The sequence below is a fragment of the Mesocricetus auratus genome, unplaced genomic scaffold (assembly GCF_017639785.1).
Source record: "Mesocricetus auratus isolate SY011 unplaced genomic scaffold, BCM_Maur_2.0 Super-Scaffold_100676, whole genome shotgun sequence".
Taxonomy (NCBI): domain Eukaryota; kingdom Metazoa; phylum Chordata; class Mammalia; order Rodentia; family Cricetidae; genus Mesocricetus; species Mesocricetus auratus.
In genome coordinates, this window is record NW_024429266.1 from 174,677,238 (window position 1) to 174,694,309 (window position 17,072).

General features: G+C 51.2%; 1 protein-coding gene across 1 annotated transcript in view; it reads left to right on the forward strand.

Annotated features, from left to right (window-relative positions):
• The first annotated feature begins 1,827 nt into the window (after nucleotides 1–1,827).
• The window catches only part of Slc6a1 (solute carrier family 6 member 1), a 33,154-nt gene continuing 17,909 nt past the window's right edge, over nucleotides 1,828–17,072 (forward strand). Inside the window, exon 1 of the mRNA XM_005066125.4 lies at nucleotides 1,828–1,929. The gene's annotated coding sequence lies outside the window, so the exon portion shown is untranslated. The remainder of the gene's footprint in view (nucleotides 1,930–17,072) is intronic.

The following is a 17,072-nucleotide window of genomic DNA, read 5'->3' on the forward strand; positions in this document are numbered from 1 at the left end:
CCTCTAACCATAGCTTCCCCCCCCCCATGAGCTGTCGGTGTCCAGTCTTCCCTCCCTTGCTCCATCCTGTACACTGGCCAGTCTCAACTTCCTTAATTTCTCCCTTCTGTTTCAGCTCCAGGTCATTCAATGGCCATCAGTGCTCTTGGGATCAAGGCTCATGTGTTTTTTAATGTGATGTGTGGATGAGTCGTCCACTCAGACCCTGGATTCCTGAGTGGAATCTCCCAACTCTAGCATGACTTCGTTTAGTCCTCCCCCAGTGTCTCACACCCAGTAGGTGTTCAATAAATATTTGTTGAGTCAATGAATACACAGATGAAGCATTTCTCTAAATTAAGCCACACAAACTGAAGTCATTTGCAAACCAGCCACAAGAGCTGGGCAAAAATCTGTGTGTCGTGTCTATTTTTATTTACTTAAATATTTCCTTTTTTTAGATTAAATAAATGTATCTCAAAAGGAAATTTTTACATCACATTGTAACTAAAAGACCAATATTACTTGCCAGAAATAGGTCTCCCTGAAAATGAACAACACAAGGTCGAAGTAGAAAGACATCCAACGTGTTCTAGACCCTGTTGCCCACCACAGCTGGAGGTGCAGGATTTTCATGCATGCTTGCCCATGCTCTTGAGAGTCATTAACCTCTGCCAGGCACCAACCCGAGGCTCACTACCACCAGGGCCTGGCAGCTGACATTTTGGAAATGAGGTATCACAGAGGCTGCTCCAGCTCATGAAATGCCTGAGTTACCTGACAGATTCTTACTCAGGCTTTTCACAAGGAGATGGGGGTCCTGCCTCGACTGTAGCTACAGTGCACGGTTGTGTATGCCAAGTTTGTGGTTGATACTATCTGCTTAGAGGATGTGCCTTGAGTAATGCAGCTAGGCTGGGAGGCATAGTGCTATGAGAAAGTTTGCTTTCAGTGAGAGGTCAAACAGATGCAGAGACATGGAAATAGAAGGTGATCAAGAGTATGAGAGGACAGAGGCTGGAGCGATGGCTCAGTGGTTAAGAGCACTAGTTGTGCTTCTGAAGGGCCTGGATTCCATTCCCAGCACCAATATGGTAGTTCACAACCATCTTGCATTGCAGGGGATGCAAGATCCTCTTCTGAAGACTGCAGACACCAGGTGCAGGCGCCCACGCATGCACACACACACACACACACACACACGCGCGCAGCGCTGCGCATGCTGCTAGCGCACCTAAGCACCCCCTACACCCACCCACACAGAGTCTTTCTCAGCAGGTAGCTCCAGAAACTTTATTTCCCACAGAAAGCAGCCGCAGACAGGGGAAGTGGGCAGGGGTCAAGAGTCCTACCCAGTTACTACAGTATCCCCAAGAGAGAAGGTGTGACAGAGCCAGAGAGACCAAGAGACCAATTGAGGCAGAACCAGAACGTAAATCCAGGAGACTGAAGAAGGATGGAGGCCGACAAGAAGATGGAGAGGGAGCAGGGCTGGGAGACAGGAGCCCAGAGAGAGAGAGGAGGAGAGGAGGGGGCAGGCAGAGAGGAAAGGGGGGCAGGGCTGAGGAAGGAGGGGAGCAGGGCAGAGGGAAAAGAAGGTGCTGACAGAGGAAGGAGGGCAGAGGAAGGAGGAGGGGCAGGTAGAGGGAGGCGAAGGCAGACAGAGCGGGGAGAGGTGCAGGGCAGAAGAGGGAGAGCAGGACATAAGTGGGATAGAAGAGCTGGAGCAGAAAAGGTGGGAAAAGAGATGGAGGCAGCAGATTAGGGGCGGGCAAGACGGCGCGGACAAACCCCGCCCAGTGGGCGTGTCCTGGTAGCCCCGCCCCTCTGTCCGCCCTCGGAGCCCTAGCGAGCTGAGAGGTTGCAGGCGAGCCGCGCGAGCCCAGGAGCCCAGGCGCCCGCGTCGTAGCGCGGCCGAGCCCGAAGAGGCCCGCGCAGCCCCGGCCGCAGGTAGGAGGGGAGCTGGCGTCGGGGCACTGGGTGGAGGGCGGGCCCCTAGGCTGCAGCGCCCCGGGTCCTCGCCCTCGACGTGCGCCGGCTGCAGCCCAGGGATGCTCTCCGGAGGTGGGAGGATCACAGGAGTCTGGGTGCCGTCTATGTCCTGGTTCTAAATTCCATAGTCGACGACTGGGTGCCCAGGAGGGAGCCAGACCAACATGCCCCAAGTCCCCAGTCTCCACATGCTTCATTCACTCTGGGGAGGAGGGATAGAAGAGCTAGGGACACCTGAAGATGGGGACATCTCCTTCCCATTCTTGGGCACCTCAAGCTCTCAGGAAATCTTAGCTTCAAGAAAGTGCTTAACAGCCAGGGCTGAGCCCATGCAAGCTGATGCTGCTGCCCGCTCACCCCAGAGTTGCCCGGTACAAGAGGCGGGTCGGGTCAGGACTTCCCTTCCCGTTGTTTGTCTTCTCCAGGTGTCTACTCCTTTCTTTCTGTGGCAAGGACCATAGGTTTTCCATGTCGGTCCCTCTGTACCCACCCATCTCCATCCTCATGGGTGACACCCACAGATGTCCTGTTCTGTGGTTGCCTTGGGCTTCCAACCAGAGACTCAGAACGGGCAGCTCTGCATAGAGCCAGCGTCCTCTCCAAGCAGACCTGAGTCTCAAGGAGAAAATTGGATTTTTGAAAGCCAATTGTTAATGAGGTCCACGGACTGGACCTCCTGGCCGCGAAGATCAGATATGAAAGGGTGACCACATCAGGGAAGGGACCATGTCCAGCTGAGTGGGATTTGATGCTAGCCCCAGTTTTTCTATGGCATACAGGGTGAGTGTTGGGCAAGAGAAAAAGGATGTGCTGGGTCCTGCCTCTATTTCTGTATTTCTGTTTTTGTGAACTTTGGTGGAAATAGTGGAACCTGCATACCCCAACTTCCAAATTGCAAAACAAAAGAAGTCTGTGGGAATTCAAAGTGTCCTGCAGTCTTCCCCGACCCCAGTTCTGGGAAGACTGAACCAGCCCTAGTAGATCCTAGTCCAAGCATCCTCAGACCTTCTTCAAAGCAAAGGAGGACGAGTCCCTGCAAAGGGAGCAGAAATCGGGAGCTTTCCCCAGAGCAGGAGGGCAAAATGGCTGAGCCTCCCTCCAGTTTCAGAAAGGAATCGCCAGGCAGGCGGCAAACAAAGAAAGCGCTCTGTCCCCAGCCAAGTGCTGGCTTGGTGGCCAGTGACAAGAGGACAAACAGTGAGTCCCAGGCAGTGAGACACAGGCCGGACTGTCCCCAGAGCCTCTGTGGAGAGGGGTTTCCTGAGGAAGGCACAGGCAGAGACAGCAGCTACCACTGAAGGAGAAAAAGGTAATGGTCATTCCCTAGTGGAAATCTCATTCCTGGGACCCACATTTGCTGAGAAGTAAGGTCTCAGGAATGAGGCTTTAATGAGAGATCCAGAAGCCAAGGAATAGGCAGCTCAGAGGGTGAAGGCAAGGCTAAGTAATATACAGTAACTCCACACTTCTGTCAGCCCAGTATTGGACATTTCTGGCAACTCAGGAGTAAGGCTGTGAATTTGTTTACCCATGGCCCATCACCAAGAAGTCACTCAATGTGTTCCAGAATAAAGACCACCTGGGTGGAAGGTGATTGATTGCCTAATGGTCCAGCTAGCAAGGACCTGCCCTATCTACCTGTGTTGGTGAGGCAAGAAGACTGTAAAATGACTTCCTTTGAATCCACAGCCAGGAATGAATGAATGAATGAATGAGCCCCAGATAAGGGTTCAGTTTGGGCTGAACACTGCCATTGCTTGGCCGGGTGACCTTGGCCAAATCCTAGTTCCTCTTGGAAAGAAGAAATGGAATGTTGAAACCTTTTGGTGTGCCAAGCTGGTAATTCCTACCCTAACCTCGTACAAAAGGGACTGCTCTAAGCCCCGCTTCAGGATCAAGGAGAGGATGAGACAAAGGGGCAAAGTGCCTTGCCCAAGGTCACACAGGTAGGAGGAGGCAGGATTTGACCCACGCTCTTCTGATTTCTTAGACTGGGTTGCCGTATTGTGCCTCTCTGGTCTCACATCTTCGCATCTATAAGGTGGGATGGTCAGGTGACGGGCACCAACAATGGGATTTCACAGTGGACTGTGAGACAGTTCCTCCCGACCTGCTGTCAGAGAAATGCCTGCTTCTCTTCCTTACCAGGAAGTGGCATATCCAGAGCAACATTAGATAAATCGCCCTCCCGCAGAAATCCCATCCCTAGGATTGGCTGTGAGAGGTTGCTTAGGTCACTTCGGATTGAGAGCTGTCTTTTCCTCCCTATCTCTTGCTTATGTTGGATGCCTGGTCAAGTGTTGACCCTAGCAAATCCAGCCTTGGCCACCATTTGTAGCTCTCTGCATCCTGAAGGCTCCCCATGACTGTGAGAGTCGGCAGAAGCCATGCCTTTCTCTGTTTCCTGTTCCATGGCATGCCAGGTAGCACCTTGATCCCAAGCTGTGTTCCCCAGCCTCCTTCTTCCTCAGATGCATTCCTGAAGCCAAACCCAATGAGAGCTCCTTTGTCACCTTGCCTGGTCCTGAAATGGTAATGGAACAACAGGACTGTCTTTACCTAAACAAGATCTATCCCTTCCACTCAACTGTGTCACCAATTCTTTACCTGGGGAATAGTGGTCAGCCTTTGCTGGGGTGGAAATGACCTTAAAATGACTTCAGGTGACCTTGAAATGACTTCAACCCAAAAGAGCAGCTCCCTCCATCCCCCCTCCGGCTAATGAGAACAGTCCCTCCCCTAGCTGATGAGGTCACCAAGCATCTACTGCTCCAGGATTCGGTCTCTCTCAATCTCTCTCTCTCTCTCTCTCTCTCTCTCTCTCTCTCTCTCTCTCTCTCTCTCTCTCTCTCTCTCTCTCTGTCTCTGTCTGTCTGTCTCTCTCTCTCCTTCCTTCCTTTTTTTCTCTCTCTCCTTCCTCTTTCTTTTCTTTTTGTGGGATTTACCCTATTCTCTGAAAGTCATTGTGAAGTTGTGGGAGAGAACTTGGCCCCTGAGAGTGAAGAGGCTGGGTGGTCAGATTTGAATCTCAAAATAGGGTTCCTGGGAGAGGTGCCTCTGTGTACTTCTTAGACACCTAGTACTGCCATTTACTCCAGACCAACCCTGAGTCCTCAGCCATGGAAACAGAAGTGCAGTGAAGCCCACTCGGGGTTCTTGGTACAGGCAGTAGGTATGAACCCAAGCTGTGACCTGGAATTCAGTTATGAGCAGAGGAACAGTTTCCAAGAACCCTTATCCCCAAGACAGTATTGCAACTACAGTGACAGCTGTCCTTGCCCAAATACTGACAATATGCCAGGGAATGTGCCCCATGCTGCAAGTTTGTGGCAGCATTTAATTTTCACAAGTCCCTGTGAGGTGTGTATAATTGTCCTCGTGCACATGGAGTAACAGAAGACAATAAATGACATTGAGTCCAAACTGAGCCATAAAATCCCCTGCAGGAGCTACCTGCTGCTGTGGAGCCCAGGCACAGCCCACTAGACAAACCTCAGGGTCTGTCTCCAGCATCTGAGCCTCGTCAACTCCAGGCCAGGCAAGTGCACAGTGGCTCTTAACTGCAGGGGAAGATGAAGTTTGGAGACCTCTGCTGTTATGAAGCAGAACTGAGATTCTCACTGAGGTCACAATCCTATTCAAACAGATCTGTGGCCTGCACTTCATTTACAGCTGGTATTGGTGGCATGCACCCAGCCGCCACCTTTCCCAAACTTCTGGGTATCTCATCATTTGTTCTCACCCCCTCCCTGCTCAGGAAGCCATTGAGAGCAGCCCAAGGAAGCCATCAGTTCCATTTGCAGTGATCTGACATGACACAAAAAGTGGCTTCCGATTCGATGTGAGCTGCCTGCAGCGAACAGCCTTCTATTTTTATATTTCTCACAAATTGAAAATTACAAGGAGACCAGGTCTTGGAGAATGATTGGTGGTGGCCCTCGGGAGGTGGGGAGGTGTGCAGCTGGGTGGAACGGAGCACATTAGGGTGTTGGGCCCCTCAGCTGGCAAAGGGGCCCTGGGCTTCTGGGGCTGGGTGTGGTCCTGACCCGCAAGCAAGGTGGAAAAGGCAGGAACTGGTGGTTGCTTGAGACAGTGACCTGCCACCCTGCTCACCTGTCAGCTGCCTGATGTCTTGTGCCAGCTCTCGAGATAGCTGAGCCCTAGACAGAGGGACATTCAAGGTCAAAGATGCCCTGGGAGGGCGCTGACAGCAGGTTGTCTCCCTGTCCTTACTGCTTGAGAAGAGGCAGAGACAGAGACAGAGCACACAGATGCCATGAGATGAATGGGGACATTGGAGTCAGTGTTTTGTTTGGCTGCAAATGGTGCTGAGCACACAACCCCTGGTTATCAGTGTAGCACTTTACAGTTTGTAAGCCATCCTTGCCATTGGGATGGGGAAGTAATCCAGGAAAAGAAAGTGTGGTCCTAGAAAAAAATCTTCCATCAACCAAAGAGAATCTTGTTTAAAGCTAGTTTTCTCATAAACCTAAATCCGAATGTCCTTGATGTAAATGAGTTCTCTTTGCACAAGGGAGAGAATACTTACTCATCTAATATGTAGAATTTCGGTTTTCAAAGCATTTTCTTAGTTGAGCCAGGCACTCCAAAGATAGTATTACCTTTACTATATGTATCTTTTGGGGAAACTGCGACTCAGAGACCTCTGATCCCTTGCCTGTTCTCTAACTTCCCAGCCAACGTGGGTCCCCTTTGCTGAGCTCTTCTTCCTGAGAGTGAGCCTAGGGAGAGCCATGCTGGCAGGACAAGGAACCCACAGCACCTGGGGATTGAGGTGGTGGACGGCATGGGTGGGCTTCGCTCGGAGGCTGCAGAGTGCAGGGCCCTCCCTCTATTTGTCTGAGCCTCATCTTGTGCTCTAGCCAGAAATTGTCATCATCTTGGTCATGTCCAGAGTTTAGGCTTCAAAAGTGTGATCCTTTGGCCCCAGCAGTAGCCAGATGTGGGAGAGAGAGGTGTGTGTGTTCTCAAATAGGCCTGCATGACACTGGAGTGCTCGTCTGACAAAACTAGGGTGACATGAACCCTCCCAGCTTTGTGAAGTTATACAGAGGGGCCTGTGCTCTCAGAAGCCAGAGGAGGTGTGAAGCAATGTTCTACATCCCACAATGTGAGCCGGGTCATCTGAAGACCACTGTCAGAGTTTCATCCTGTGGCTACCGGTGTGCTCGGCACAGATGGGGGGGCGCTCAGGTACACACTAGATCAGGTGGTCAGAGTTACCGTTGAACACTTAATGATTGTGACGTCTTACCTGTTTGAGACACTTGCCTCTGGGATGCAGTAGGGAGGCGGGAGGCCCGTGGGTTTCTCCAGGCCCCTAGCTGTGAGGTGACTAAAGAACCTGGCTGTCCATCTGACTGCTGCCCGAGCGCCCTACCTCCAGGCCCTGGACAAGGCTGGGTCCCTCACTTCACCCACTCCAAGGCTGGTGCTGGGGTGGGTGCTCTCCCAAGCTCTGAGGCTGGGGGCAGGGGAGTGGTTGTCCTGCTTGTCAACTATGTTTGGATGGGGTTTGGCTGACGCCAGACCCTGTGCTTCTCCATGTTATTCATGTCTTTGAAAAGCACCTGAGTAGAGATAAGGGTGTGAGGAGGTGACATGAGGAGATGGAGCTCAGTCTTTGCTGTAAATTCTTTCCAGAGCTTGAGATCAAGGACTCACCTGTAATTTTAAAAAAATGAAAATAATGTGTACCCCCCCAAAAAAAAACACAATAAATGGATAAGGGTGAGAAGCAGTCTTACAGGCCCATGTTGGTAAAGACAGATATGTGCCATTTAACAGGTTTCCTCAGAGAGGAAGTGCAGATGACACATGGGGTCATCCCTTGACTGAGCCAGTCACAGTACCAAGATAACGAGGCACCAGAGTTGAAGGGTTGACCAGGTTAGTTCACGAACAATGATAGAGCTGGGACTCCAACAGACCTGAGCTAGTATACCTGAGAAGTGGAGAGCCACCTCCTGCCTGGCTTTAGGCTGCAGGGACCCTGGATATGTCCCTTCCCTCCCAAGACTGCTGAACAGGATAGCCATCAGTTTGCTGCTGCCTCTTCCCTGTTCCCCAGGCTCCAGGCAGGGTTGGGGGAGGGAAGCTGCTCACCCAGCTTCCTCCTCAGCCCCTGAATTTCTCCACAACACCCTCCTGAGACTAATGGCTGGGTTAAGACAAGCGCTCTTTCTTCAAATGGCAGTAAATGGCAGTAATGACAGAGCATATGTGGTCCCACTCATTTGCTGGGCATTCAATGGAAACGTCAACCTGGGGAGTTCAGTAGCTGTGTGGGGCTGCTGCCAGCCTGCTTAAAAGGAGTGGCATCAGCGTGGACCAGGGCCCCCTAGCCCCAGCTTTGGAGGCTCACTAGGTCCCAGAGGCAGCTGAATGTCCTTCCTAGGATTGGGGTCCTCAACTGTTTCTGGTACATCTATCCATGACAGCTTTAGAAGACTTTCCTGGGAGGCCTCTGGGGACCTAAATAAGTTAGCTACTGGGACAGGGGTGGGCATTCAGCTGCACCAGATAGAACGTTGTGCACCTACTATGTGCCAGGCTCTGTGAAAGAAGAGTTGTTCATTCTGGAAACTGTATCCCTTCAGGAACCCAGATTACCATTCCCTTTCCTTCTCCATCATCTGTATGGTTCCTTGAGTGACAGACAGAAGTCACACATCTAGGGACCATAGAAATAGAAGCTGAGGGTTAAGTATGTACAGAGGCAGCCAGTAGACCAGCCATTCTTCATGTCCCATTGATTCATCCCTCCTAGATAGTGTGTCACTGGGTTCTGAGGATAACCTGGACCTTGCCCAGCATGGTGACTGTTTTGCCTCAGTTTGCCCATCCACAGAATGGGGGAAAAGGGGTTTATGATGGCTGTTGGCAGAGCTGTGTATCCCAACAGCCCTAGCTAGCTCTGATGCTGGAGATCAGGGATATGGTCCAGTGTCTGGAGGTGACATGTTGGAATTGGTTTAACAGGAGAGTGTGCTATCACCCAAGACAGCTTCCAGCCCATTTTTCAGCCTAAAATGTCATTCTAACCTGCCCATTGGTTCCTATGGTGGCATTTTAGACCTAGAAGGCTGCTTCTTGGAATTTTGAAGCTAAAACCACAAACAACCCCACTGCAGGCAGCCCTGTTACAGACAGGTAAACCAAGGTCTAAACAGTTATCCTAGGCCCAACAGATGCTAGGACCCAGAACTTCTCACCTAGTCCTGCTGCTCTTTCCCCTGCCCCAAGCCAGCCCAGCTTGACTATTGAGAAATTATTAAATAGAGTTGGAGGAAGGACTCTGGTTGCCATGACAACGGAGCATGTGTCCTCGGGAGATAATGGCGTTGCACAAGGAGAGTGATGTGTGTGGAATGCTGATTCGGGAGCTTCTGGAGTGAGGGAGCCTGTAAGGAAGCAGAGGGGACTATAAGCATTAGGTTCCCCAGCAAGGATGCATGAGAATGTGGAGATCTCAGGAGTGCAGGGATAGAATCCCTGAAGAGATGTTCACTGCTGTTGAGTTCCTTTCTTTCCCATCCTGCTCAGAAGGGATACTTCACTGTCACAGAATTAGGTAGAGGAGAGGCAACTGCAACACTGTGTCATACCACACAGAGGCAGAACTGGCCCCAAGCCTCTCACTGCTGCAGGGAAAGTCTGGCATAGGGGATGGAAGACAGCTTCTGGGGTCTCAGGGCCCTGCAGAGCTCTGGTTCTCCCAGATTGTCGAGGACGCTGAATGGACCTCGCTGAAACAGGGTGAGCCCAAAGGAAGAGAAAACCACACACTGAGCCAGAGGGTGGTCAAAGTCTTATTTCCCAACATTCCTTTAGCTTCATGGCCCTGGGCAAGCCATGCATCTTTGAGCCTCAGCATCCTCAGCTGGAGAATGGGGGGAATGCCATTTCCCACGGCACAGGAGATTACAAGACGATGTACAGCTTGGAAGGTGAAGCCACCAGCTAGTCCCAACAGGCTCCCTCTATAGCAGCCACCATCTGTCATTAGCCCAAGGAAAAAGACCAGGAGCAGGGGTCGCTGCTGCCATCTGTGAAGTTGCAAGAATGAAAGTAGCTGAAGCCAGTACAGGTGCACAGGATGCTTATCCCCAGGCTAGGACATCAGGAGAGCACACAAATGCCTCCATCCTCAGAAACAGGCTCAGTGTTTTGCATGCTGTGTGCACTGTGTCCCTAAAGATCTATGAGCACGCCACTCTGGAGGAGATGGGTTCTTTCCACCAGCTGTGTAAATGACCACAGGCTGCAGGCCTTTTTGCAAAATATTGTTACCAGCACCGTTTATGTCTCTATCCTGAACAGCCAGTACGATATTTCTCTCCTGGATCTGAGGATGTGAGGGTAACACCTTGAGGAACCCCAGAGTGTATTGCTTGCATGCTGATGGGGATGTGAGCTGGCTGTCACCCGTTCCTTCTTGGAAGTGGAAAGAGAGAGAGAGGAGTGCTGGATTTGGGCATGGGGCCACTTCAGAGGCAGAGGGAAAGCTGCAAGTGCCAATAGAGATGAGAGCAGGCAACCATTTTGTTAATGTTCATGAACCCATCTGAGCATACCCAGTCCTCAAGATGAGTTGTATCCAGCTTGTGGGTCCTCTACAGTTGCTGGCTGACAGGATGGCAGATTTGGGTTCCCCAAACCTCCTGCATCTGCAGTCAGGAGATGGACAAGGGACACAGTCAGTGGCAAGTGAGCACTGTTCACAATTAGTCAGGATTTTGGCAACATTCTAATTTTTGAGGAGTTCACTGAAAGAGTTTGAAATGATCAACCTCTTCCTGGGATTTCCCCAGCTCTTGTAATCTGTTGCGTGTAGTTGAGAATTTCCAACATCTTTCCTCTGCCTGTTTCCCTACCAGCATCTCAAAACATAAACGTCAGCCATCAAGCATTTTCTGGGGCCTAGGTATTCATCCCCTTGTACTCTCCAAGTGGGAGTCCTAAAATGAGATATTCTCTTTACACAGAGAGGTTATGTGACTAACCTTTAGTCCCATAGCATTCATCTTGGACCGTGACTCAAAAACAGGTTTCCCTGCTCCAAGTGCCAGGGTCCTGCTCTGTTCTCCCCATCTTAGTTTGTGACAAACATCCGATTACTCTTTTACCCCGAGCAGAAGTTACTCACAGGCTGGAGCTGATTTCACAGGACCTGAGGGATTTGTTCAGTCTATATGCCATCTTCCGGGATTCTTGCTCTGTCAGGATTTTCACTGTATAGGAGAGGGTGGGGACACATGGCATGAAATGCCTCTGGAGAGCCGAGGGGAGGAGTGAACAGCAGATGGGCTGGTGAAAGTGATCTCTGAGAAACATAAAATCAGACCCTGGAACCAGACCCTTTGTCAATTATGAAAATACAGTCTCCTCTCATTCTTGTAAAATACTCTAGGCCAGTGTTTTTCAACCCGCGGGTTTCAACCCCTTGTGTGGTGGTGGTGGTGGTGGTGGTGGTGGTGGTGGTGGTGGTGGTGGTGGTGGTGTGATGTGTGTGTGTGTGTGGTGTGTGTGCGCGTGTGTGTGGTGTGGTGTGTGTGTGCGCGTATGTGTGGTGTGGTGTGTGTGTGTGCGTGTGCGCGTATGTGTGGTGTGGTGTGTGTGTGTGCGTGTGCGCGTATGTGTGGTGTGGTGTGTGTGTGTGGTGTGGTGTGTGTGTGTGGTGTGGTGTGTGTGTGTGGTATGTGTGTGTGTGGTGTGTGGTGTGTGTGTGTGTGGTGTGTGTGCTGTGTGGTGTGTGTGTGTGTGCTGTGTGGTGTGTGTGTGGTGTGGGGGGGTATGGTGTGTGTGTGGTGTGTGTGTGTGTGTGTGTGTGTGTGTGTGTGTGTGTGTGTGGTGGGGAGCTGAACAACCCTTTCACAGCAGTCACCTAAGATCATCAGAAAACACAGATTCATAACAGTAGCAAAATTACAGTTATGGAGTAGCAACAAAACAATTTTATGGTTGAGGACACCACAACACAAGGAACTGTATTAAAGGTTGGCAGCCTTAGGAAGGTTGAGAACCACTGCTCTAGGAGTTTCTTTTTACCCTGACTGAGATCTTACGAAAAAAGGGATGGGATGTGTAGTTTTTTAATAGAAAGTAGAATGCCACGATTGATTTTCTGAACTCCATCACCCTGAGACACTGGCAGCCTCAGAAAAAACCCTCACTCTTCCACCACCACCCAGAGAAGCACTCCCTGAGGGACTATATACCTTAAGACTGCAAATCAAGTGGCCACACAGATGAGTAAGGGAGTTAGGGACAAGGTGATAATAATGTCGATCACAGCCTCCTCTGTAGGGGATGCAAATTCAACTCTGAAAATTCTAAATAGACATCATATAATGCAAACATATATAATCCAAAGACCCCTAGTTCTTAGGTGACCTTGGGTGACCTTGTTGCTGACAATATGCCTCTGGAAGGGCTGGATTTAGATCCAGCCTATGGCATTGTTAGGTGAGCAGCACCTCCAGTGAGGATGCTTGGCCAGGAACCTTGAAGCTGTCCCTGACGACCTTTACTGCTAAGCCATTCTGTGCCACTGGGACAGCCCTCTGCCTGGCCTCACTTCTACGTGCAACTTACTAGAGATACATTTAATTCAACTAGCTCTGGCAAGATTTTTCCCCCCACAAATTTGCATTCTGCTAACTCCTGTGGGAGTCTTCAGCATTCTGGAAAAGGCAGAATGGTTATTTAACCCCATGGGCTCTCACAGTGTTTTTACAAGGCAGAGAGCCATGTGAGAGAGTGCCAAGTGGTCACCCTGTCACTCATTTCCTGGTCCCAGTTAATCCTTCCGGTGGACTGAGCTTTGCAGAAGCGGCCTTGGAACAGAGGCCCTCCAGAGAACCCGCGTTTGCCACCACAGGGGGCCAGGAAAGGAAAGGGGCTAGCACCCCTGGCTTGCCTCTGTGAAGTTGCCTTCTGTCCAGTGCAGGCCTGGATGGGCAGGCAGATGCCTGCATGGAAGTCTGAGTAGGGGGCTCTGCACCCCAACCTAGTTAGGATCCACAGAAGAAATAAAAGGCTCATGTCCTGAGGCCAAATTTGAATTCAGATCATTCCCCATGAGTGACCTTGGGCTCCTCCAATCAGGATCGCTTTGGTGAGTGTGTGCTCCCTCCTTCCCTGGGTACTCAAGGGGAGTTACAGCCTAGGTCTGCAGGAAGGAGTCCATTCTGCCACCCCTCCCCTTTTCCTCTCTCCTCCATTCTTCTCCCTTCCTCCTCATCTTCCTCTGTTCCTACTCTTTGCCATCATCTCCCTACCCTCTGCCTCCTCTTGTTTTTCCTTCTCCCAGTCTCTTACCCTCCTAACTCTCCCCTCCTTCCTCCTTCCCATGCATCCCCCATGCCTCCCTGCCCTCTCTTAGATCCTGGATGCTAATGCTGGGGTGGATGGGGAAAGCAGCAAGCATACTGAGCTGGCACTCTTGTGGGGGGGGCTATAGAGCATGCTCAGAGCCTGCTGGCAAGGGGGTGTGGTTCAGGCCTGTCTTTGCAGGAAGCATTAGAGGGCTCCAGCATGAGGTCACTGGGTGGTAGGGATCCTGGCTGCATAAAGAGCAGCATCCCAAATGCTATCCACGGAGCTGGGGACAGAGGCCTGCAGCCCTGCCACCTCTCGTGGGTTCCTCCAACTGTCCCCAGTGGGCTGGCATGGGAGTGTGGATACCAGGGACAGCAGGAGCAGCCACCCATCCAGCCCCGTGTTAACACTTGCCAGAACAACACAACGTTAAGGATATATGCTGTCCTTGGACCTTAAGAATGGAACTCATGAAAACACACATATATCCAGGGCTGTGTGTGGTACTGTAGGGGACACTGAGTCCCACCATCTGTACAAATCTGGTACCTCCCTCACTGGGACCAGGCAGTGGTGCCAATTTTCCTCAGGTCAGTTTCCCTGTGTGCTGGTGACCCTGTGTCCCCACAGAGAACCATGCTTTGGCAGCTAATCTAGCCACTCTCTTCTGGACTTCTGCAGGCTTTTCTTATCTGAGCCTCAGTTTCCACATCTGTGCAATGGGGATGCAGTGGGGGGCAAGTGACATGGTACAGGAGATACACAGAACATCTTAAGCACACTGGACGCTTCAGTGGGTTAGATCTGCAGCCCCGCTGTGATAAACATAACTACCTGCTCACAAGGTTCCATACCACAACTGACTATGCCCAGGAAGAAATCCATGCTGCTGGTCCATCTGTGTTCATCTCGCAAATGTCCTGGGAGCTCTATAAGGAGGCTGCAGACTCCATCTCGAATCTCATCCCCCAGTACCCAGCATGGGACCTGGCTCGCTCTATGCCAGGCATATTAGATTGAAAATTGCCTCAACAAAATGAGGTACACCACCAGACACCAGATAATTAGGCATCAGAACGGGGTTTGGCAGGATGCCCATGGTGTGATCCAGAGAGAAAGAGGATGAAATCAGAATGAGGAAGCGAAGGTCACTGGGAAGCAGAGCTCTGACCCTTTGCTTGCACACAGAAGGAAACCAAGGCACAGAGGGTAAGGTTTGGCTTGAGGGCCCACAGCCAGTGAGGTGTAAGCTCAGTGCTCCTCCCTGTGGCTGGCAAGGTCACCAGCCAAGAGCTGGCGTCTCCAGGAGAAAGCACTCTTGTTAGAGCCTAGATCTCACAGTCTAAAGAGGGGTGCCGGCCAGACTGTCACATCATCTCTCACTCAAATCTTGATACCCAGCTTCTGGATAGGAGACCTTGACTAGTCATTTTGCCTCTCTGTGCCTCAGTTTATCCTTTTGTGAAATGGGATTGTTGCTAATTGAAAACTTAATACTTATCCAGAGCAGCCACAGCTGGTTGTATGTTTGATGTTGTTCTCACCCAGAGTATTGGATACCTTCAGCTGCCTTCTCCATAGAAGGGCCAGAGCCTTAGTCTCCTCTTCCTCTTGCCTGGCAACTTCATCTCCTAGCAGCCCCAGCTGTCCCACTGGGGTGGACTCTGGGACCAGGGAACCTAAAGCTACAGAGACCTTACCCAGGCCTGAGCCAGGGTACACAAATTAAGGCTCTAACTCTAGGACCCAGGTTAAGCTCTGGGTGACTGGGGCCGGTTCATTTGACGTCTTAGAAATATGGCGTCGTGTCTGCAACACGGGACTATTGACCATGCAACTTGGGTGTATTTTACTCTTGCCTGGGTCAGACATAAAACTGGAATCTACAACACTGCATGAGGGTTTTCTCTGGAACTCTGAGAAAAGAAGTAACTTACTGAACACCCCAGTGGGGTGCCGGGAAAGCCTAGCACCCAGTACTAGGGTTGCTGCTGACCTCAGGATAGGTTGAGATGGTCAGAGGTTTGCAAGTCTTGAGTGAATGCGGGGAGAGTTAAAGACTGGAAAGATAAAGTCACTCTTATGCTGTGTGACCCTGAGCTGGTGCCAGCCTTCTCTGACCTTTATGCAAGTGTGGTATAGCACCAGCCTAGACCAGGGAGGGAGTCTGCTCCCCTTACTTGTCAGCCGAGGGTCCAAGAATGGAGTCTGTTCTAGAGGTCCAGAGGGACAGGCCTGTCAATCTGGTCCGAAACGACCCTTTTTTCCTGAATAACTCACCTGCCTCTGGCCTCTCCCCTGGGCTTGCTGTCATTGCTAGCTGCTCTCTGTGACGTGTGTATGTGGCTCATCATCTCTTTGCGTGGCAGCTGGAAATGCCCCTTATTGGTATATCCTGTGTGATCTGGCTTCAATTCTTGCCACATTTTGGAAGGCCAAGGCCAGTCCAAGCCAAATATCTCAACTAAACACCCTGCAGGGGTCAGATGGAAAGCCAGCCCCACGATATTGGGGGTCCCTAACTGTTAGTTTCAAGGCCCAGTATAAGTGTGTCATACTACCTAGTCCCTGTGGACACTGCTGCTAGCAGAACTGCACTGTGCATAGCAAGGCTGGACCTGCAAAGTCCTCTGAGACCCCCCTGACTGCAGCCCCAGCCCAACAGTCCTCAGTTTCCTTCTTTGTCTGGGGAGTACAGTACAGTATTATGTAGCTGTAATAATTCTGGGTACTAGAACCCCTGCGACATTCCTGGAATGCAGTAGGTGCCCAATATATGCAGCGCTTCTATGGCAGGATCCACACATGGGGACTGGGGTACACAACAGATGTCCCAAGGGTGAGCCTAGCATTTCTCTCTCAATCACATAATAAAATGCATTGTTTCCTCTTGGCATGAAGCCAAACCCAATATTAATTTCTTTCTTGAACCATCACAGTTCTGAAAGAGATAAAAGCGAGTGGGGCTATTACAGCTGCTGCAAGCCTCTGCCATTCCAGTAATTACTGAGCAGAAGGAAAGGAGCAAGATGAAGCAGCAGTGGACCCAGCCAGGGAGGGGGGAGGGGAGGGGAGGGCATGGGGGAGGGGGAGGGAGGAAGGAAGGGGAGAGGAGGAAGGAAGAGGAAGTGGGGAGAGAGGCAAGCAGGAGCAGCATTCAGGCCAAGCAGTTGCTCTGCCTCCTCAGACCCACAACTCAAGTGCTGGGACAATGGCACCCCTGACTCTCCAGCCCTGGCTTCCAGGCCCCTGCCTACTTCTACCCACACCAGGCCCTCTGAAGCCATGAGACAGAGGGAGACTGTCCCTCGGGCTGCCCCTCTTCTACCAGCAGGCCCTGCTCCAGGATGGAGCCCCAGTGCCCCAGTGGCCAAGACCAAGTCCCCATGTCTCTCTCGGACACTCAGGCTAAGAGCCCCACCTATTTATGATACAAAATAATGATAATTTGAACTGGCGTCTGAGACCGTGTGCGATGTGAACCCTGTCACCCCTCCACCTGGGTCTGTTCCTTTCTTGGACTCTCTGCTGCTAACACCAAGGGCTCCTTCCAGTCTTGGGGTCTTTGTACTTCTTTAAATACTGTGTCCCAGAGTGCCACATTTCCAACTAACAATTCCAGCTGAGTTTTGTTGTTGCTGTGGCCAAATTAAACAAGCCCAAGGGCTGCTTCTGCCCCATTTGCCACCTCTGATCTAGGGTTTCCGACTCCTCACTCCGTCCCCGGCTGAGGGACCCACAGATCTTTATGTTTAGCT